The following is a 24663-nucleotide window of genomic DNA, read 5'->3' on the forward strand; positions in this document are numbered from 1 at the left end:
TTCGAATCAGATCTTGAGTCCGAAAGATTCAGTCTTTTGATCCAGCTTCTGAGGTGGATGACACAACTTTAATCTAAATCGACATACACCTTTATTCCATATCTTAAGGCACACTTTTAATTTGGGTCAAATATTCTCCTGGAGGCCTACATAGGGACAAAGGAAGAAGAAAGCGTTTGTTCCTTTGTTGTATGCTTATGTATCACCTGGAGCCTCCTTCTTCAGGGTCCCAACTTATACTGAAGAACAGCTGAAACACCCAGCCCTGTCTTGTGGGATGGAATATCCCAACATTCCAATAAATTCCATATATATATATATGAAAATTTTTGAGAGAAAAGGGAACATTATTTATCAGCTAAAATAAACTTTTTGTGAATTACATTAATTTTGCTTCCAAAATCTTATGATTTAAAAAACCCATTTTTTCATAAAATTCGTGATCTGAACTCATGCTCTCAGAAGCTTTTAAGAAGATGGCCGCGGGTAGTAACAGGCAGTGAGAAGCGCTGCTTGAAAAGCCAGGTGGACTGGCTTCCTAGGTCTGTGACCCAACTTGGGGATCCTGCCCTGAGGTGGGGACCCCAGAAACAAGAAGCAAGACTGGAGAAGGCTCCCTGAGGAGCCGCTGAAATTAGAGGTAGACCAGTTACGGCTCCAAGAGCACACGACCAGCGGCTTATTGGCAGAGGCCCCAAAAAGAAAAGCTCTTCTTCGTGGACACTAGATTTAAGAGACAAGAACCAAGCAAGTAGAGGAGCTGGGGTCGAGAAGAAGTCACAGTGTCTCCCGAAGCCCCTACGGGTTGACCTTTCCCTTGAGAACCATTCTAGATCCCTGCTCCCAAAGAAATCCTCACTTGCATACCAGGTTCCTAAAGCGAAGAAGCTCAGGGGAAAAGGAGGAGCTTGGGAGAAACTGGCTAAGCAGGGTGAGCTGTCCAGGGATGTATGCACAAGGCACAGGTCCGGCTTCTTAGCCTTCCTGCACCAAAGGCCAAACCTGGGTCCCGGACATCATTGAGCCGCCCTTCCATGACTTCTGGAACCCAGACAGCCCTCTGGACACACCTATGATTGGTCAGGATGCCGTTTTATTCTGGTGCAGACCCAGAAGAAAGGCGTGAAGTGGCCACCATGTCTCCACATTAATCTTTCCCAGGTGCCAGTAGTGGAGTAGTGTGCGGAAGCCTCCTACAACCCAGCCTTTGAAGATCACCAGGCCCTTCTTTGAGAGGCCCAAGAAGTGGACCTGCAGCGCAAGAAAGGCAGAAATGCTGGAGTGACAGCTGGCCCTGCCCACTTCAGAGCAAGCTGCCACTCCGGAGTCCGTGTTTTGGGAGATGTGTGAGGGCCTGCTGGAGGAGTCTGTTGGTGAGAATGGACATAAGCCAGGTTGTGCTGAGCATCCAGAGGCTGATGATGGAGCCACTGAGACTTCACCCGCTGGTGCTGCTGTTCCCGAGGATGGAGAAAAGGACAGAGCAGCAGCGGGTGCAGCAGACTGCACTGGGGGCAGCCTGGCTTCAGCACCAAGAACTCTTCTGGTTGCAAGGGATCAGGATCCAGGTGGCCCAGAGGCTGACAGAACTGGCACACCTGAGGGAGCACATATGGCGATGGGCAAAGGATGACAAGCCCGGAAGGCTGGGGTGCCTCAAGTACCAGGCCCCCCGAGGTTGATGTGCAGCTCAGCTCTGAGCTGTCTGGCTCACTTAGGACACTCAGAAGGTAACATTCTCCGAGACAGGTTCAAGAGCTTCCAGAAGAGAAATGTGATTGAGCTCTGGCAACGAGGGGCCAAACCTGGGTCCCGGACATCATTGAGCCGCCCTTCTATGACTTCTAGAACATTTTGCAATGTATAAGCTAAAATAAAAATAATGGTATAGCATTGACTTGTAATCCTCACTACACAAGATAGTCAATGACTTATTTCTCGTGGTAATGTGGACAATTATTAATGATGCTTAGTACAGAGAACTGTGGGATGGCTGACTAACATCAAAAGATGAAACAGGGCTGGAGAGATGGCTCAGTGGTTAAGATCACTGACTGTTCTTCCGAAGGTCCTGAGTTCAAATCCCAGCAACCACATGGTGGCTCACAACCATCTGTAATGAGGTTTGATGGCCTCTTCTGGAGTGTCTGAAGACAGCTACAGTATACTTACATACAATAAATAAATAAATCATTAAAAAAATAAAAAATAAAGAGGAAACGATAGTGCTGATGGTGGTGGTTGGTGGTGGTGGTGGTGATGGTGACAATGACAATGTTGATTCTCAGCTCTTAAATAGTTTCTCTTTTCTTTACTCTCTGTTCTTATTAAAGTTGAGTGTATCTGATCTATGACTCATTCTGCCAAATCTTTCTCTGATTTGTTACTTTTTCTGCCCCTCAGGTAGACCTCAGTTGCAAACATGACAACTTCCTTCTACAAACTAACCTACCTACATTATTAGGGATTAAAAATGTGCAGTAAGTGAGTGTCTGTATTCCAGCCAGATGCTATATTTGGATGTGATTCTTTGCTAAGCAGCCATGTTGCTTGATTAAAATTCCTCTACAGCTGCTATGTTCCAGCATTTCCATTTTCTTTTAATCACTCACTATCTCTGTCTTTTATATTGTTTTGGTTTTCTTTTCTGTGATTGGCCTATAAAGCCTTTGGTAGTGGGGTTGACGGTACAGAAATCACATTTAAGGTAAGGAATTCTGAAATTTCTAATTATTTGCATCTGCTAATAACCATCTCTTGAAAAAAGAAGCTTTTTTTGATGAGGGTTGAGTGATGCATTAATTTATGGGCATAACAATACATCATTAAGAGTCAGGTAAATATCATGTCCATTAGGGAAAATAGTGGTAGGTTCTTGCTTCAGGTTTATGACCTGTCTAGCTATAATTTCTTGATCCTATGATGTCAGGCATGGGTTTCATTTTTTTTAAGCAAGACTGAAATCCTGTCAAAAGGAGCTGATTACTTGCATGATGTTCATCCTCTGTTGCACCATGGACATGTCTCAGCTGGCCCATCATTCTGTAGTTTCACAGGGTTCACAGCGAGATATACTCGGGATAATATCTCTCCTCTCAAGATGGGCACTCACTCTCCAGCACTGAAGAAACCATGCAGTAGGGATTAAGCTTCCACATTAATTCTAGCTGGATTTTTGCTTATTTTATGGCACACATATGTTGTACCATAAGCAATGTGGTCTTACCATCATGCTATGGAGGGTGGCCAATAGAATTGGTAATAGTCTATAATATATAGGGGTTTTTGAGAAATCACTAGCAAACAACTCCAAAATGTAATAATTACATCTTCACAAAGGTCTTTTTATTTGTCATAGTCATTTTCATCCTGTAATAAGAGAAGTCTATCTCAGATCTGTTATGTATGTATGTACGTATATATGTATGTATGCATGCATGCATGTATGTATCTATTACATATATATTATGTGTGTATGTGTTATGTAGGTTTTAAGTACCTATATAATAGGATAAAATACATACACATGTTTGAATATATATACATATTTATGTTTAGGAAACTTCTATATTAGTAGAACTTCATGATTTTTTTGAAAATTCTTCAGTGTTATCACTTTCTATATCCCCTTTTCTACCTGGCATCTCCTTCTCTACCTCAGTTTATCTAGTCCTCTTCTATTATTCTCTTTTGACCCTTTAGATCAGCATTGTGAAAAAATTAATAAGGGGCCAAGGGATGAGAACTCTCTCAAAGGAGGAGGATAGATTCTTTCATTTTATCATAATGGCTGATGATGGGGCCACTGAGACCTCACCCGCTGGTGCTGCTGTTCCCGAGGATGGAGAAAAGGACAGAGCAGCAGCGGGTGCAGCAGACTGCACTGGGGGCAGCCTGGCTTAGCACCAAGAACTCTTCTGGCTGCAAGGGATCAGGATCCAGGTGGCCCAGAGGCTGACAGAACTGGCACACCTGAGGGAGCAGTGGCACATATGGCGATGGGCAAAGGATGACAAGCCCGGAAGGCTGGGGTGCCTCAAGTACCAGGCCCCCCGAGGTTGATGTGCAGCTCAGCTCTGAGCTGTCTGGCTCACTTAGGACACTCAGAAGGTAACATTCTCCGAGACAGGTTCAAGAGCTTCCAGAAGAGAAATGTGATTGAGCTCTGGCAACGAGCCAAGTTCAAGCACAAGTAAAAAGTGAAGCTGGTGGAAAAGCGGGCCTTCTGTGAGATTCATCTGAAGTTGTGTGTGGGAGGGTGAAAGGCAGTCTGTGGCCTGGCTGAGCGAGGCTTGATCCGGAGACCCAGGAGAATATTCTACAAGGGATGGAAGCAGTGAGCCGTGCTCCCAGATACCCAGGCTCACGCTTCTGACTCCTCAACTCCATAATCTTGTGACCATCAGCCACTTGAGCCAGACTTTTTTCTGGCTGGACTCTACCCCCACAGTCACCTGACTACAGAGAGGTCCCACAGTTACCTGTCCGTAGCCAGGGAACCCAGCCTGCTATAAAAGGCGGATTCTTGGGCCCTCCTAGCTCTCTTGTCTCTTCTCTCTTGTCCCCCTGTTGCCCCTCTCTCCCCATTCTTCTCCCCTCTTTCCACAGGTTATGGCCTCTATCTTTTCTTTCTCTCTTTACTTCTTTATTTCTTTTTCTTTTCCTGTTTCTTATAATAAAGTTTTGAAACTGTCTTAGTCAGGGCTTCTATTCCTGCACAAACATCATGACCAAGAAGCAAGTTGGGGAGGAAAGGGTTTATTGAGCTTACACTTCCACGTTGCAGTCCATCACTAAAGGAAGTCAGGACTGGAACTCAAGCAGGTCAGGAAGCAGGAGCTGATGCAGAGGCCATGGAGGGATGTTTCTTACTGGCTTGCTTCCCCTGGCTTGCTCAGCCTGCTCTCTTATAGAACCCAAGAGCACCAGCCCAAAGGTGGTACCACCCACAAGTGGCCCTCCCCACTTGAGAAAATGCCCCACAGCTGGATATCATGGAGGCACTTCCCCAACTGAAGCTCCTTTCTCTGTGATAACTCCAGCCTATATCAAGTTGACACACAAAACTCGCCAGAACAGAAACCATGAACTGTCTTTTCTTATCAAAGCCGGCCATGTAAGCGCTGTGAAATAGGACCCATCGTCTCCAGCCTCCGGAAAGGACCAAGACTCTTCCCAGCCAGGCTTCCTCTACAGGTACCTCGTGCCTCTGAGCAAATACCTCCTCCTTGCTAGAGGGGCAGACTCCCCTGAACAGATACACAATCTCCTACCATTCTCTGCACTCATTTTCCTTACAGCTGTGCAGATGTCAGACCTCTGCCCCTCAATAAAGGACTGTGACAAAAAAAAAACTACAAAGAGACAAAAAATATACACAAAAGCTAAATTTGTATAATCTATTTGTCATTTAAATATTTTATCATCTTCTCTTACTTTTGTTTTTGGAAAGCTAATGTTCAGTAAATATTTGATCAAATTAATAAAAACAGTAAGTGATTAAATCAGGTATTACTGCAGGAACCAGTTCTTGTATCCCCCTATATATTAAGAAGGCCTTATATATAAAAGTGATTATAAACTAAATATTTATCTCAAGTTTAATCTGAAATTTCAGCCTTTATATATAATTATTTGTGAATAGCCCCTTGAGATAGTGATAGGGTCATAGATCAAAGATAGATACTTGCCCTTTAGGAAAAAACAGAGAAATTTCTCAGCATATTGTCATATGAGGACACAAATTGAAGATAGCCACCTGTAAACAAAAAAGTAACTGCTCTAAACATCGAATATTTGATACCTTCATTGGGTAAGTCTCTACTTCCATATGTGTGAGAGATGTTACATTTTTGAATCCACCAAATTTGTATTTTATTCAAAGATGGAAAAACCAAAACAATATTTTACATAATCAATCTTCTAGACCTTTAATATATGACAAAATAAGTTGATCAATTATTAAGGAAAATAGTTTTATCTTAAAAAATAATCCTTTGAAATGTTTTTTTTAATAGCTTGAGAAAACCTCTTGTCTCCTGGTGAACTCACATTTCACAGTGTTTTTAGTGAGAAATCAAGAGAAAGACAAGCAAGAAATAAGATAGTAAAATAATGAGTCAAGGTAAAGCTTTTAATTAAAGTGTTTGCAAAGTGATTTCAGAATATTGTTCTTTCTAAAAATAAAAAGGGTTGGCTGAAAAAAAAAACTACAGACTTAATTCTTTAAAGTGGATTGGATTTTCTGAGTGCTTGTTGTTTTCTCTGGGGGATCAATGAATTCCCTTTTTTATTTGTGGGAAGAGTTGTATTAGAAATTGTGCTTCTCTTGTGAAGTCCATTATGAGCACAGACAAAGGAAGCCATCAATGTCAATTTGTGGGTCACATTTCTAGGGAAGTTCTCAGGAATCCTACCAAGAAACAGCAATGAGAACTCAAAGCCATGCATGCACATTAAATGGTAAATGTGTAAGTGCCCGCTGTAGCCTTTGAAAGGGTGACTAAGACGCAGAGAGCACAACTCTGGCAGATCAGGTGTTAAATGAGTGGGCTGGTTAGATTGTTTTCAACTTAACAGCAACTATACTCACCTGGGGAAGGGAACACTATCTGACAACCTGCCTCCATCACATCACATCACATCGACGTGTAGGCACATCTTGGGCCGGGGACACTTCTATAATTAACGATATGGATCTGCACAGTGCATGGTAAGCATTGTTGCCCCTGGACAAGGACATCCTGGGCTGTATGAAATGGGCAGCTTAGGAGGCCAGAGGATGCCACTTAGCAGTCTGCATTTCTCCACCTCTCTGCTTCGGTTCCCATATGAACTCTTGCTATGGCTTTGCTCAGGGATTGACTGGGACATGAATGGGTAAGCCAAATAAGTCTTATCATCCCCAAAATGCTTTTGGCCATAATACTTAATTAAACAAAAAAAAAAAAAAAGAAAGGAAGGAAGGAAGGAAGGAAGAAAGAAAGAAAGAAAGAAAGAAAGAAAGAAAGAAAGAAAGAAAGAAAAAAGAAAGAAGAAAGAAATAAAGAAAGAAGGAAGAAAGAAAGAAAGAAAGAAAGAGAGAAAGAAAGAAAGAAAGAAAGAGGGAGAGAGAGAAAGAAAGAGAGAGAGAAAGAAAGAAAATCCATCTAGGCAGATGAATGTTAATGAATCTATTGCAGATAAGAAATCAGCAAGTTTGAGAACGAGAAAGTCAAACAATTTTAGATAAGACATTTTAATCACAAAGAAGCAGTTAAGATTAACTTGTATAGTAAAACAAGTGTGATAGTAAAACAAGTGTGATAGGAAAGTGACTAATACATTGCACCTCATCTGATTCCTCTGGAATGCTGGGCTTTGGGGGCTCTGAATGAAATGAGATTGGATAAATTAATATTAAAACTGAAATTAGACAATAGAAATAGCAGTATACACAAAGTATAATAATTTGAATATTTTAGTCTGTTAGCACACTTTATTATGATTTAACTATGTTTTATTATGTTTTAGACTTTATTATACTTTTGGCTAACCTAAGTTTAGCCATTGGAATACTTACAATTTATGTTTTGGATATATTATATTCAATTTTTCTACTGTAATGGAAAACCTGAAATAAGAACACATGCATAATTTTGCTTTTCTGTTTATTTTATTGCTACCTTTCTGTTTGCCTTTGTTTTGTTTTGTTTTGTTTTGTTTTGTTTTGTTTTGTTTTAACACAGGTTCTTTATTCCTCCTGCCTGTGCTGCCTGGAACTTGCAGTGGTCACCTTTCTGCCTCTGGTTCTTAAAGATTTATTTATTTATTATATGTAAGTAAATACACTGTAGCTGTCAGACACCCCAGAAGAGGGCATCAGATCTCATTACAGATGGTTGTCAGCCACCATGTGGTTGCTGGGATTTGAACTCAGGACCTTTGGAAGAGCAGTTAGTGCTCTTAACCACTGAGCCATCTCTCCAGCCCTGCCTCTGGTTCTTGATATTAAAATTACAGGTACACCAACACCCATGTATGAAAGTATTATCTTCATGCCTGGTCATTTTGAGCACAAAAATTACACGCATGCACAAAGCTGACTTCTAAAGAGGTGGGTTTTACTCTTATTAACAATTTTGAAGACCCCCTGAATGATGTACAGTTGGTGTCTGTGCTTATTTTTTTCTCTTTCTTCCTTCCTTTGTCCATTCTTCCATCTGTCTCAGCTGTCACTAGTGTAAACAGTTGAGCATAGTCATTTCACTGATGACTAACTCAATAAACCATTACATTTATATTATGAGAAATTAAGCCACTAAAATGGATACGGTTTTGTAAAAACAGAAATTTCCCTGCAATATTGCCTAGAGGTATTAACCTAAACATCTAGCATCTTATATAAAATAGTTTATGAAACAACATTGTTTATGAGTTCAGATGCAACTTCTTAAAAGATATTCATATATAAATATATAATAGAAAGTGTTGAATTAATATACATACATATATATTTACATTTTAAAATATGTGAACATTAGCTGGTTATTTTTGGTTTTGCTTATTCGTTTTCCATTAAATACAAATTTATTTCTCTACCCTAAATAGTGCTAAGTCATAGACATATAAAGAAAATAAGATAGTTTTATCCTCTAGGCCTCTCATAGTAAGAAGTGCCCCATGTGAAAATAGGTTAAATAAGTTAAAATGTCTTCTATCCAGCATAGAACTGTCTATGTTTCACAGATGAAGTACAAGAATGAAGCAGACCTCTCCATCTGTAAATAAGTTCTGGAATAAATACTCACAAATAACCATGAAAATAAACTCAAGTCTTAGAATGAAATACATCTTAGTCATTGCCTGATGACTGAACTTGGTTTGAGATTGTAGATTACTTTAGAGGAGAAATAGTCTTGCTTTGTTTATTCACTCCATGAGCTCTGCTGTGACCTCCACAGACTGAGTCTTGAAGCAGTGCCTTGGAGCAGAAAGAGAATAAAGAAAGGACAAACAAAGAGCCTCACTTTAAAATGCCTGGATCTGGTAGGTGTTTTCCATCCTCTAAACAGAAGAGCCTCATTTTTCTTAAGACACACACAGCGTCTTAGTACACATCCCAGGGTGGGGTGGGGTTAGCTAGTCTAGGTAGGAGGTTTGTGTAGGAAAGCAGTCTAGGCTTTAGTCTTAGGAAGGAGGAAGCATCAGCTGCTAGTCTTTGCAAACAAAGATCAATTGTTATTAGCACTAATACTGGAATCTCAAGCAGAGTTTCCACACACACACATCTTCAGCATGGCCCACATGAGGAACTGGCTTTGACAATGCCCATGGGACTTGAGTCCTTGAAATAGCTGTGCCAGTGGCATCAATTCACATTTAGTTGGGAATTGTCTTACACAAGGCTTCCTCCTCTCCCTATATCTCTGCTTTAAAAACAAAACAAAACAAAACAAAAACACTGTAGCTGTTCAGAATGAATCTTCACCTTTAGCCCTGGGGCAGTTCACTGTAATGTTGGACCCTAGACTACAAAGTGAAAGGAATGGAGAATAGAAGAGCAGCTATGTTTCTTCTAGACACACATCCTCCAAAAGGGGATATTTTAACATGTTAAAGGGATTGACATCCCAAAGCAGAGTGAGAATAACTGTTGGCAGGATTAGAAGTGAAGCAGTCTATTCATGAGCCTCATGCATCTTTGGTCATGGAATTAGGCTGCATTATTGCAGTTATTGACAGAGTATGTCTCTTTGTTTGTCCTTCATCATACCCAGGTGGTGGGTTAAATTAATTTCGAATTATATCTGTTTTCATTTATGGAGCTGCTGCCATGCACATCCTCTATGTGACATATAAATGCTGTCTAAATTACAGGGCTATAGCTGCCCTAAGCAGTTGAATGGGGCACACTGGAATTCCATATGTGTAGAGTAACCCCTGGGTTGACTGGATTTACCCGAATATTCACTGCGTTATGATCTAACTGAGCCCTGCTTCTTATGCGGAGTATGCTCTTCCACTAGATCCAAAGTGGCTCTTCTAGAACTTCATGGAAGATGAAGTGGGATAAGGCCTGGGCCACGCTGTAGAGGAATTTTAATCCTGCAATGTGGCTTCTCTGGCAAATGATAACCTCCAAAGTCTATGTGATTTGGCTGGAATGACATGCTTTTAATCACTCTGGCTGGAATATAGCCATGGCCTTAGTATACACCTTTTATCCCAAACAATGTAGATAAGGTTAGTTTCTAGAAAGAAACAGCCATAATTGTGGGGCAGAAAACTTGATGAATAAGATCAAATGAGGTACAAGAAGAAAGGAGGAGTGGCCCCTTGTTCTGGAAAGACTCAGTGAAGCAGTATTCGGCAAAAACAGAACGGGGAAGTGGGAAGGGGTGGGAGGGAGGACAGGGGAAGAGACGAGGGCTTACGGGACTTTCAGGGAGTGGGGGGCTAGAAAAGGGGAAATCATTTGAAATGTAAATAAATTATATCGAATAAAAAAAATTAAAAAAAAGAAAAGATTTGACATAATGAGTTATGTCTAATTAGACAAATAAGTTGTGTCTAATTTTAACAAGAACAGATAAAAAAGAGAGGGAAGGAGAGGGTATGCAGTTTTTTTCTGTATGGTTTTAAGGAGACAGCTTGCAATCAATGACAGAACAAGCCAGAGAATGAGAATGACTCAGAAGATTTGAATAGACTTCCAGATAAAGTTTGAAGCTAAGAAGAAGCCAATTTGAATCAGTCCACTTGGAGAAGAGTTTGGGACTAGAACAGCTGTGTTGAATCAGCCAGCCAGAGTTCAGAAAGAATTAGAAAGGGTGGCTTATTCACTAGTAAATCTAGTAAGCTGAAATGCTTTAGGACAAGGGTAGAGAATATGAACACTAGAAGCTTCCAGGCATAGACCTAGTGATAGATTAGAAACATTATGGGCTCAGCTCAAGCATGTGTTTATAATGCTTGGGTATGGCTTTCATCTCATCCCCTCAATTGGCTAATTAAAGTTATTTTTACAGTAAGCCATGTTCTGGTCATTACTTCTTTCCATTAGAACTTGGGGGTCCACTTTTTTGACCATTGGTGGCAAGTGCCAGTCTGTTCTGCAGTAAATGTTCTTCTGCAACACATTCCTTCCTTCCTTCCTTCCTTCCTTCCTTCCTTCCTTCCTTCCTTCCTTCCTTCCTTCCTTCCTTCCTTCCTTCCCTTCCCTTCCCTTCCCTTCCTTCCCTTCCTTTCTCTCTTTCTGTTTTTTTTTTTTGTTGTTTAATATAAGTAGTCATTATTTATACAACCTGTAATTTCAGACATCTGTGGGGCTTTCCACACTCACCTGTCACTGTGAGTTGTCAGGAATTCCTGAGTTGTTGAGTGATTTTATATTAAGCACAAAAGTTTCTAGTGTAGTCCTTGCATAAGCAGGATTATTGTTAGTCTTGAGGCATTTTGGAGGGCCAATAATGGCAAATACAGCTATTTTTCCAAATGTAACATTTTCACCTTTTTTTCCCCCAGTATGGATAATTTTCCCAATGGTTTTCTCTATAACCACAGCATTAAAGTGGCTTCTTTGTAAATCTAAGCATTTTGAGGAATGCAAGTTGCTTTTTTGCTTTGTTTTGTTATTGAGTGTGTGTTTTAGGGGGGTATTTTTTGCCCTGTCCTCGGTCTTAATAACATTTTCAAAAGCCAATTGTTTTGTGGATACGTTGCATGCCACAAGTTCATTTGTAAGATGCCCCATTTTATTTTAAGAGTTCAACCACAGAGTCTTGAATCAGGTTACAATATTTGTAAGGTTCTAGTGAATTTCGGTTAACACATTCTTTTCTTTCTTTTGCTTTCTTTTTTTTTTTTTTTTTTTTTTTTTTTTTTTAGCTGCTGGATACTTTAAGGCAGATTTTTTTTTTTCAAAAGCCTGCTAACTTCTAAAGCTGTCAAGACTTTTTCCCCTCAGGCTAAATTCCTCTGTGAGGGTTGCATTATAGCCATGCTACTTCCAGCAGACTCCTGCTTTCCCATCTGTCTTGCCAGCCCCATGCATCCGCCCAGGTAAAGCACTGTCTGATCTGTATATTGGCCGTCTCCCACATTTGCCACTATTCCTTGGGATCCCCAGGGCAGGTCCCTGTAAAGGAGCAACCTGACAGGAAATCTCCTGCCTGCACATTTTCAGTCTAGACAGGCTTATCACCTGTCTGCTTCTAGAAGAGCACGGACATGCCTCCTGGCTCTAGTGGCTTTACCATATTTGTAGAGATTCCCAAAAAATTGCTTTAAACTCACTGCTGTTTTTTTTTTTTTTCAAAATCTTGTTCAAAGCACCAACGGATCCCCAGATTTTACCTCTCCTAAAAATATTTTTCAAATTATTAACATACAAATATTTCTCATTTATATCTATTCACCCCAAGTTTTACACCTTATGAATAGAATTAAGCACCCTTATTTTTCCTTTTATCTTTCATTTTAATTCTTTATTCATTATGTGTGTGCTTCTTTTGCAGCCTTTATCTGTTCAGATGCAAATTTCAATGAAAACCACAGTGATAAAATAAAAGTATGAATAAGCTCAAAACAGTAAATTTGTACGGTACCAGTAGCAGGGATTGAGTTTTTTTTCTCTTACAAAAGAGTGTCTAACAGTGGAGTTATGTTCCCTTCAATTACTGCTCCCATGATTCTCAGTATTCTACTAGTTGATATTCCTAGCTGAAAAAATATGGTATTAATATATATAATATAAACATATATGTGCCATTACTACTTATATATATATATATATAGTACTTATATATATATATATATAGTCTTATTTTTAGAATTAGGCCACATGAGCTCTAGTTTCAGTACACACAAAAAGGTGAAAGAGAGAACTAAGTTCACATAGCTGTCCTCTGATCTCCACATGTGTGTATGACATTCATACCTCCCCTCCATATGCATATTAAAATATTTACATGACATCAATAAATAAAATCAAAACCAAAGAGGATGAGTTATTATTTTCTTTAAGTTGAAGAAAAAGCTGACACATCACAGCTGAATAATAGGCATTATGTGCTAGGACAACCTGGGTGCTGTACAATAAGATTTTGGTAAAATCAAAATATGTAAAAATAACAGAAATATATATATATATATACACATATATTCTTTACATTTTCTATATATATTTTATACATATATACATATTCTATACATATATACATATTATATATATATATATCACAATCTAGTTCACAATCTAGACTTAAACTTATTCTTTTTCCTTTATTTAAGAATTATTTTTTATTTGTGATCATCACAACCCTGATTGCTGACTATAATTATCTCTTTTTCCATAGCTACTCTTTGCCATCCAATTCTTCTTCAGTCTTGTATCTCTCTCAAACATATGACCTCTTTTTAAGCAATTATTATTAACAAATACAAACTTCTGTGTTTATTTGGAGTTATATTTCTTAGAGATGGTAACTAGGAATAGGATCAGGTACCTTGTTTCAAACAACACCTAATTCAGTCAGTACACTTTGACTGGATGTAGCTCTTTGCATAGTGCTGAAACCCTATGAATTGTCCCCTATTTATACCCATTAGTGCAATTGTAAAAGACCTCTATTCCTGATAGCTCCCCAATAGTTGAGACAGAGATTATTTATTTTATTATCATAATATTTATACTACAATAACTGAGCAATTATTTTTTAATTATATAATTTATTTACATTTCAGATGTTATACTTAAGCAGTTGCTAATATATTCCAATTATCTAAACTAATCTGGCTACATTTCAGCCAAAATCCCCAAGATACTTGCATTTTAGTATTTATTTGGATTTCTCTCATCCAAGTGTGGTCTCATGATGGCTCGGGACTCTCTCCTACTATTGAATCCTCTCTTCTCTTTACCAGTCTCCTTGGATTACACAGCACATGGAGTTATTTATACTGTTTGAGCAATGAAAGTGCAATGTTAGTGCAATTTTCAATGTTTTAGTTTTTACTTTTATCCAACTAGCTTTGAAATAATTGAGGCAGAGGCTGCTAGATTCATATAATAAGCTTTATGGCACGATCATTGAGCACTCGTTGATCTATTCTGATCCTCTACTAAAAACTGATGACTTCCCATGGACAATACCTGAGATAGTTGCATTTTTGTATTGACTTGACTTTCATTGCTTCAGGTGTGTCATCATGATGGCTGCTGGGCCCTCCCCTCAGGGTGAATCCTCTGTTCTCTTCTCTCTATCCTTCTCCATCCTGGATTCAGGAGTCCTACCCTCTTCTCTCTTCTGCCCATTCAAACACTTTAAAATTCAGTCTGTCAGAAAATATCCAAATTCTCTATTTAAAAACCTCAAATTTCTTTTAAAAATTAGATTTTCAACTGTGGGAACTTATAAAATTAAAAATAATCTAAATTTTGTCCTATTTCAAGAAGGAAGAACCAGAGTGCATTCAGAATCTGGGCCAAACCAAAGTCAAACTCAAACAGTATAAATAACTCCATGTGCTGTGTAGGAGAGTCCCTAGTATCCTGGCTCCTCCAAAGGGCTTGGGTCACTTCTCTGCCTTTGCACTGTGCAGCACACACAGCTCAGCTCCTATGCTCTGGCAGACTCCACTTCCCACTGCTGCTGCTTTTTGTAGTGTTACCATGGTACTAACATCTTTAAAGTGTCGGAGTCTTGGGCTACAACTTGGCTTTACTTTCACGCATAGCTTATCCTAGGCTCTCTTCATGGTGCCAGTCTTGATCTTATGTCCTGGGCCTTCAACTGTCACTGAGGCTGTATCCTCCCTGGTAGCCTCTTTTGGCCTCTCACATTTCCAAGCCCCAGATAGTTATCCTTTTAATACCAGTACCAACTGATGACTCTTACACTGCTACATACAACTTTGGCGGCCCGGAACACAGCTTCTGTTTGCTGACCCTCCTAAAAACTTCCCAAAACATGTCAGTTCAGTGTTGCTGGTCTCTTCTTTGTCACTGATAATGTCTCAACTCCAACTGGCCAGCATCAATTCTCCCAGTAAAACAGAGGTTTCACTGTAATGGTGCTGGTCTCTTGTTGACTACAACCAATTCTTCATCTCCAGCTGACCATATAGCACAGATTTGTCGCAGGAATGCTGTGTCAAATCTTTGCCTTCCCCTGAAATGTCATAAGCTTGGCCTCAATCATTTACATTCTTCTCAACATTCTTATCTTCCAGGTGCCTACAGCAAACATCAATGATCACACAATGTCTTTTTTTGCTCCAAATTCTGAAATTCATCCACAGTCTTCCCCAAAACAACACTGTCTTGTCTGTCACAGAATTACCCTACTTCTACTACCAATTTTTCTTAATAATATTTTTTACTGTTATAAAAAAATACCATACCTAAAACATAAGTGGAAAAAGACAATTCCTTCGAAATTACAGTTGATTATTGAAGGAAACCTGAATAGGAACTCAAACAGAGCCAGAACCAGGTGTCAGGATCTGAGGCAGAGACCAGGGAGAGCATTTGATCCCCATGACTTGATCACATTTTATAGAATGCAGAATCACCAGGCCAAGGAGGACTACTCACAACAGGCTGGTCCTTGCCTTATTGGTCAATATTTAAGAAATGCCTGAAAGCCATCCAGATGACCTTGGTGTGTGTTGTTGCCTGAAGCCATTGTAAAGTTTGTGGGTCCTGCTGCTAATGGGGGCTGTGTGGCTGTGAGTGGCTTACACTGCCACCCGAGGCCACATGGATGGCTTTTGCTTGTGCTACCATCAAGGGCTATAATGATATCCATGACTCTGTTGTAGAAGAGGGCCATGCTGACATCTGTATTCTGTTCTGTCATGGATGACCATGCTGAGGTCTCTGGCATGAACTGATGTTAGATATCATGTAAAAGTTCATGATCCATGTTCCTGTTGATAACAGAGGGCAAAGAAGCTACGTCTCCATGATATTGACCACTATAGTCACAGTCGAGAAAGAGGGACATAGAAGACCAACAAGATAATCCATACTCACTCCAAACCGTCCCTGGCAATCAATAAGTAAGTAAGTGAATAAATAAACAAACACAAAAACAAAAAAAAACCAAAATCAGAATGTTACCAAAGAGAGTTATTACAAGAAAATGTATAATTTTTCCAGCTGGACAAGAAGAACCTGGGTAACAACTATTTAAAAAGAGCTACACTTTTCACTACTGTACTTAAGACAATGATAATAGCCATTCTTTGCTGTATACATTTCCCATACACCGTCCAGGCTATGAACACAGTGTAACTTGGGGCCTGGACCTAAAAGTAATTTAAGGATAACAACAGTATATGTGGAACACACAAGCCTAAAGTATAAATGTTGTCCAAATTTTACATTTGAGGCTGGCTCCTAACTGAGCATTAGCCAGAGCTGGGCAAGCACCATTATTATTAAAGAGCTTTTCCTTTATTAGTATCTCAGTGGGAAGAATTGATTTCTCACTGGCAAGTCATACTGATTGTGTAACATCTCAGCAGAAATTCAGGTCCCCTGGTTCTCACACTATTTTCAACTTTCCTATAGCACTCTCTGGGCTGACTGTTAGTGTAGGGTACTGTAGCAGATGAGTCAGCTGATATCACTTCTCCCAAATTTTAAGCAGTTATGGATCTTTGTAGTAGTAACCATTCACTGCATAAAGACATTTATTTGATGAGGGGTGAGAACTACACTTCTCTGTGGATATTAAGTTAAGTATTTAGAATACAATTAGAAATTATATTCATTTGAGAAAATGACCATATTCAATTTGCCTCTGGTGTCTATGAATTCTTCAGTCCTGAGGAGTTGAACAGATTTACACTGCCAGGACAGCATTTCTGCCTATGGAGGAGAACTTGGGTCCACTTAGATTGCTGTTGTCACCACGAAGAAAAACTTGTGACTATTGCAGCACAAGGACTCTCTTGTTCACAAGGTATACAACTAATTAGGATTGTCCCTTCCTTTTCTCCTTTCATGTCTTGCATAGTACCTTCCACTACTATTAGAGGTTGTCATCAGAAAAGATGCTTCCAGGACAGTTAAAGTTGGATTCCTCCAAATCTGTATTTTTTGAGCGTGATGTCTTTGCAATAAGGGCTTAGCTTCAAGTTATGAAAGAAAAACAAAGGTGATGACAGCACTGTCTTGAGGGCACTTGAATCCACTAACAAATAATTTGAAGGTATGTCTCCCAAGGGTCTTATGTAATCAAAGCTTATCTCAGATTTTCTGTGTAGTTGTAGAAGACTCTGACTTTCTGATTTTTCTGCCCTATCTCTCAAGTCCTGAAATTTCCACTGTTTACTCCAATGCCTGGTGATGGACTTATTTCTCCTAACAGAAAATCATTGTTTAACACAGGACAATTTGGACAGGGAAGACATACCCACATTGGTGTGACTGAAATAAACTGCAGCCAGGCCAGTTCTATCAGTCAATGCCTAAAGTTCACATTTAATATTAGTTACTCAGGTACAGTTCCCAGAAGTTACAGCAACAGTACTCACTTGTGATGGCAATAAATACCTGTGTTAATTAGGATCCCTTTTTAGTGATGTTTATCATTTGTGAGGATCACTTTAGTGTTATTTAGAATCCCCGTATGCAATCAATACTCTATTAAAGCTTGAAGGAAATAGTTTGTCTGAATCAAAAATTCAAGTGCTGTGCTCAACAAAAAAAGTCACCATCATTATAACACTGTTGTTTAATATTTATTGAGGACCAGATTTCTTAGCCACATTTGGCATTATTTATATTGTGTGTAAAGGTCTTGATTAAATACCTAAAAGAAAAATGAGAAAATTTCTCTTTAGCCTGCGCTTCAGTGCTCATTAATTTTATAACTTAAGGTTCTGTATTAGCTAAAACCATATTGGAGCAATAGGGGCTACAATGCCTATTTCAAAGGTTTCTTATTAGACGGTTTCCAGTTATAACTTTCTTCTTTAATATGTATTATTCCCAGTTTAATTAATATTCACGTTTATTACCAAGAGGAATTTTCTTTGTTACAAAGATATTGATGCTGTGTTTTAGTTTCCCACAAATGGAATTAAAATGATAAAAAGAAAAAGATTATAACATTCAAAAACCACCATGTTCTATGGTGCAATCTCCCATTTTTGAAAGCAAGAAATTTTGTATTCCTCTGAATGATAAACTGTATTAAAAATGGTTATTTAAACCAATAGCACTTTTGTATAAATTGCATGGTAATGACGATATTGTTTTATATAAGGTTCACAGAATATGAAACTAGGATTGAAGTTAATTGGAAAATGCTACCTCTGGTTTCATGTTGCTGTGATAAAACTCCATGACTGTAATCAATTTGGAGACCAAAGGGTTTATTTCACCCTGAAGTTTGTAGTTCATGATCCAGAAAAATTGAGGCAGGAACCTGTAGGAAGGAACTGATGCAGATGTCTTCAAGACATACTGCCTATTGATTTGTTCCTCGAGGCTTGTACAAGCTGAGGAGTATTTTTTTTTTTTAGATTTATTTACTTTATATATGTTAGTATACTGTAGTTCTCTTCAGACACACCAGAAAATGGCATTGGATCCCATTACAGATGGTGGTGAGCCTGGCAGTTACTGGGAATTCAACTCTGGATATCTGGAAGAGCAGTCAGTGCTCTTAACTGCTGAGCCATCTCTTCAGCCCCAGTCTGCATTTTTATAATACCACAGGACTACCAACCTAGGGGTAGCCCTGACCTCAATTAACTGAGCCTCCCATGTCAATTATTTATTAAGAAGGCTTTCCCACTGGCTAGATAGTTGGAGATCTACAACTTCAAATGATGGTTTATTTTCCAAATGGCATTATCTTGTGTCAAGTGAACATAATACTACTCAGCACAAGAGCTACAACATAAATTAATATAGAATTTAGCAAAAATGTGAGTTCAAAAGTGTACCTCAGAAGGGAATGCATTTTGCAATTCATTTTGACACATTTCAGTTCAGTGAATAGGTACGAATGGTTAGGGTTACAGTCAACTGAGACTGATGTATGCTAACCTGATGCACCCTTATACTCACAATGTCTACAGAGATTCAATCCCTATGTGAAATTCTCCTGTAAAAATTCCTCTTAGACCTGTGATATATTCAATTTGTGATTCTGTTAATCTCACAGTATAGAGCAAACCCTCACAGACAAGAGTACACTTGAAGATATTATGAAAGACCAAAGAATGAATAAAAAGCAAATTATATGGCTTCTATCTGCTGTTGTCAAATGAGTACCTTAATTTTCTTCTGCAGAGATTTATTCCTTCCAAGTCCTTGATTCTCATTTTAGAGCACTTGAGTCAAAAATCTGCCATCACAAATATCTTGAATGCCTTTAAAAAATAACAGAAATCTTTATTTTCCTTAGATTTTTAAAAGGATAGAGAACTTAATTTATCAGTAAGAAGATACAAAATGGCCTAGCAGAGAACAACACTGCCAAACAAAGGGAAAAAATCCAATGTACTGAATACACTGAATATATATTCAATAAAACAAGATCTATAATTAAGTATAATGAACTTCTTTAAAACACCAAACACATGTACTTGGTATATATAAAAGAAAACACAACAGGCACAGTCAAAGTTCCAAACACTAATTTTGAAGATGAAGAGAAATAAGCCAGATATTTAAAGCTGTGTCAATATAAACAGAAATGAAACTGAAATTGGCCACTTACATAAAACAGAGAATACAAACTAAACCAGGAAAACAAACACTCTGTTTAAATTGCAGCCAATCTGTTACCAATCAGCTGCCTGGGTCCTTTTGTTCTACCTGAGTAGCAATCAGGAGAAGCATGGGCAAGCTTTTTCTAGGGCTTTTTCTTGGCATCTGTAGCCCTTGAACAGCCACCAGCTACATTGGGATATTCTACTTTTAGAGCTAGATTGCTGGCTTCAGACTCTGAGACCTGGATCACTTCAGTGATGTGGTACAACCCTTATGTTTGACTGGGAAATGGGACTTATTACTTTATAGCAGCTAGTGCCACAGCCATTAGGATAGGCTCATGCCTAAGATTACAGAGAATCTTTGTCCTTCTGGCTTGACATTTCTCTATATGTTTTCTGGAAGAGTCTGCATATATTCTACTTTCTTATGTCTTGTGAGCTGTTGCCTTTTCTGGCATTGTATAGCATTCGATCTTCTTTAACCTGAGTTCGCCCCAGCATCTCTTAATTTCAGCTGATACTCTTATTCAGTCCTGGCAGTACTGAAAGTTTTCTCTGCTTCCTGTTGCCATGACAGCTGTCATGAAGGCTATGGTTACTGATGCTTTTTGCTGCTGCTATCACTCCTATTAGAGCCTGTTTCTCCTCTCTATAAGATTCTACCACACCTACCTCTAAGTTTAGTCAGCTGCAGGTTCTCAGTGTCACTGTCATGGTTGACAGACACTCAAGCCTCTTGCACTGACGTTGTCGGGGCTGAGAGACCTATAGAGTCTCTGAATCTGACATTGTCATAGCTCATAACCTCATGACACTTGCTTTGAAGGGTGTCGTGCTGATTACCTTTGTTCTCTTGACACAAATTAGAGCAACCTGGGATGATGGGAACGCCTACATAAATAAGATTAGTCCGTGGCCATGTTTATGTAACATGTTTTTAATGAATGATGTATGTGGGAAACAGAATCCACTTTGGTTGATGCCAACCCAAGCTGTTCTTGGGTATGTAAGAAAATAAACTGAGGACCATGGAGAGCAAGCAGGTAAGCAGTTTTCCTTTGTGGTCTCTATTTTAGTTCCAGCTTCTAACTTCCATGAGTTCCAACCTGGGCTTCTTTTAATTGACATGTAATGTAAGTCAAGTAAACCCATTCCTTGCCCAAGTCATTTTTGGTTAGTGTTTTAGCACAGAAGGAAAACAAACAAACAAACAAAAAAAACCCAAAAAACAAAATGACTTAGAGTTAGTAATTCTTTCATTATGTATACTTTATATGGGATTTTTATATCCCATGCTAATAAAATGGGATTATGGACTTCATGTATGTATATTGCTTAGAACTTCATCCTATTGTTTAGAAATTTTCTGGGAGTCTGAAATAATACTCTTAATTTTGTGAACATGACAGATGTCACAGATATCCCTGTGTCCTGTGATCTAGAATTTTATAGAATTAATTGTAATCCCTGGCCCTCAGAAACATGACATGATCTCACTTAAGTTTCTCGTGAGCACTTTGAAGATAATAGTTTCAAAGCCAAATAAAATCCTGTAAATGAGCACTATAAATACAACTGAGTGTAACTGTCTCATAAGAATCCCAAAGGTGCACTTGGATATGTCTTACTCTTTTTCTGAGAATCACCTCCCCTGAACACCTATATGTAAAATATACATCAAAATATCTTTAGTTATAACTGAATTTCCTAAAGCTTACATTCAAGTTAGGGCTGCTGTATGTTCTACTCCCCGCATGTGTAAAAGAAAGCACCACTTTCTTTTACATGAGCCATATACTTAAATTTGTGTGTGTGTGTGTGTGTGTGTGCGTACTACTTATTCATATACTCATGAGTCCCATATGCATACTCAGCTGAATATATGTAGAGGACATGTACAGACCTGTGCAGACCCTGTGCTTACTGTTTCAGTCTCGGACTAATATGTGCCTTGCTTAGTAGAGTCTGGGAACACCAACTCAATACAGGTGTGTGTGTGTGTGTGTGTGTGTGTGTGTATGTATGCATGCATGTATGTATGTATGTATGTATGTATGTATGTATTTATGTATGTAGTTGTTGGCCAAAGCAGCCATGGAAATCCCTGAAGAGTTCATGCTATTTGACAAGACAATAGTTAGCTCTCGTGCATTTGAAATAGGAGCCTGTTGCTGAGGACAATGCCCACAAGACTCACTGGCCATGGACAAATGGAGCTGATGACTACAGTCTATGGCTAAAGTTTTCACCCCTACATTCTAGTCTCTTTAGTGTTGGAAAGAGTCTCTCAGGTTAACAAGAAAGAAATGTGGACAGCAACCTAACCACACAACATTTATCTATAATTGGTCCTGTTTTCAAGACATGCTACAGCAGTGCTGGATAGAACCTGTGAGAGAAATCAACCAATGTCTGATTTTACCTGCGGCCCACTCCAGAAAAAGGAACTACAACCTAAAGTTGCTTGGGTAATCAAGAACCAGAGACTAGATATCATAGAACCCTACAGTTAAACTAATACTACTGGCCTAAAAAAATAAGTATCAATAAAATGACTCCTAATTGTATTCTTCTGTACTAATAGGTCAGTGCCTTATTCAGTCATCATTAGAGAAGCATACCCTGGCAGCACATGGAAGCAAACACAGAGACCCACAGCCAGACATTATGCAGAATCTAAACGGGAGGTAGTCATCAAATCCGTCTCTGCAGAACTCAGGGAAGCCAATGGAAGATATATAGATTGTAGAAGTCACAGGGAATGGTAGCCACCAGGAGAACAAAGCCACCTGAATCTACTAAGCATAGCACATATCAGGCAGAGATTCAAACAGCAAGCACGGGGACGGCACAAGTCTGTACTATGTCCTCTGCATGTGTACATATTATGGGTTTAAGCTGAGTATTTTTATGGGGCTCAAAGTGTGTGAACAAGTAGATCTCTGGTTCTTATGCACCGAGACTCATCAGGCTCTTGTACATCAGGCTCATTTTCATCTGTTGGGTTGTCTTGTCCAGCACCCACTGGATAATGTTTACTTTATCTTACTACATTTTATTGTGTCATATTTGGTTGCTATCACTTAGAAGCCTGTTCTCTTCTAATGTGAGACAAAAAGGGTGTCATTCCAGAGAGCATGAGAGGTGGGTAGCAACTGGAAGAAGAAATTATGATTAGGATACATTGTTTGAGATTTATTTATTATTATTAATTATTTTATTCATTCAAATTTCTTTTTTATTGGATATTTCAAATGATATTACCTTTCCCGGGTTGCCCCTCTATCCCATCACCCCTCCCCTTGCATCCATGAGGGTGCTCCTCTACCCATTCACCTACTCCCACCTGATCCCTCTAGTGTCCCCCTATAATATCTTGTATGTATCTTTTTTATAAAAAGAAAACACTACATAAAATCTGAATTTTTGCTTTATACTGACAATTTTTGACATTTTCTGTATTTAAGTCCCAATCCTAACCATACTTGAGATTGAGGGAACCCTTGGGCTCTAAGGGAGATACTATGGGATTGGGGCTCTACTGCCATTTGTCTCAATCATATCATTTTTTCTTAATGTCAGAAACTCTGTTTACTAATCATGGATATAAAAAATAGGTTAAAAAAGGTTACTTGTGAATAGTTTTCCCCCTCCAAGATTTATTTTAACTTTTAATGTGCTTTAATTGAAGTAGAATTATATCATTTCCCATTTTTTATTTCCTTCTTTGTTATCCCCTCCCATACCCTTCCTCCATAAAAATTGCAGCTTCTTTTTTTTTAACATGCTTATTCACACACACACACACACACACACACACACACACTATGCAACTTGCTATATCTGATTTATTGTTTGTGTTTACATAGTTTCACAGCTGACTACATTGCCTTAAGCAAACAATAAGAGTGGCTCATCTTTCACAGAGGCTAGTTCTCTTTATCATATCAGTCATAAATTAGCTCAAATTCTTTGTAAAGTAAGCCAGCAAAAATTCCCCCTTTCCATGCTCACATGCCTACTGACTTTCTCATTCTCCTCTCCTTGTTTATGCAGCCATTTTTAGGACAGACTGGTTGACTTCAGATTTTCTCATAGTCCAATTCCTTCATTCTTTCCCTACCCTTCTGTGATGTGATGTGAGCTGTAGAAGCAGAAATTGTAATGCTGGTTAGACCTTTTACTTTGCTTCAAGTTGTGGTTTTATTTTATAGCCTCCATTCTCGGGGTGGGGCTGGAGGTGGGAGAGGCTTCTTTGAAGAAAGATGATAGTTACAATTAACTATGGTTATAAAGATGCAATTTAGAATGTAGTAGGAGATTATGTTGGCCTATGGAAGTGGTAGTAGGAGATTCTTTTGTATGGACCATGACCTCACCAACCCTGAGCATTGATTATATTTTCAGTAGCCTCCATGTTTTCTCCCCTGCTGAGTGGGCCAGATGTCTAATTAAACAGTTGCTGGTTTCCACCCACATTTGAGTGGCACCCTTATGTAAATGTAATAACATCCTAACAGATGTCCTGACATGCTGGTCATGGGTGTTTAGCAGGGTAGAACTATTTAATTATTTTCCTAACTTGGCAGCTTATATAATGCATTATCATATTACAGAGACTAGATAAGAGAAATGGTCTACTTTATCTCATCTAATACAATGCTTTCTAGGTCTAACCATTTCTCTGCATATATACATGTGCATATGTATTATATAAATAGAGAGAAATTCTATCAGTTATTTATAATTTTAGGTAAATATTAAATGATTCCTGTGTATAGGATTAGATTTCTCAAAACCTACTTTTAGTAAGTATTCTTAAATACTTTAACATCCCATCTAGCCCATCACCCACCAGAGGTAGTGGAAAGGTAATGTTAATAGACCAAAGGAGAATGTCAAACTGATTAGAAATATTTCTTTGGAGCAAATCCAATCTGCATT

At 38.8% G+C, this 24663-nt stretch overlaps 1 pseudogene; it reads left to right on the forward strand.

Moving 5' to 3' along the window:
* The first annotated feature begins 476 nt into the window (after positions 1–476).
* LOC127691157 (ribosome biogenesis protein NOP53-like) lies at positions 477–4262 on the forward strand (annotated as a pseudogene).
* The last annotated feature ends 20401 nt before the right edge of the window (positions 4263–24663 follow it).

This window comes from Apodemus sylvaticus, chromosome 8 (genome assembly GCF_947179515.1).
Source record: "Apodemus sylvaticus chromosome 8, mApoSyl1.1, whole genome shotgun sequence".
Taxonomy (NCBI): domain Eukaryota; kingdom Metazoa; phylum Chordata; class Mammalia; order Rodentia; family Muridae; genus Apodemus; species Apodemus sylvaticus.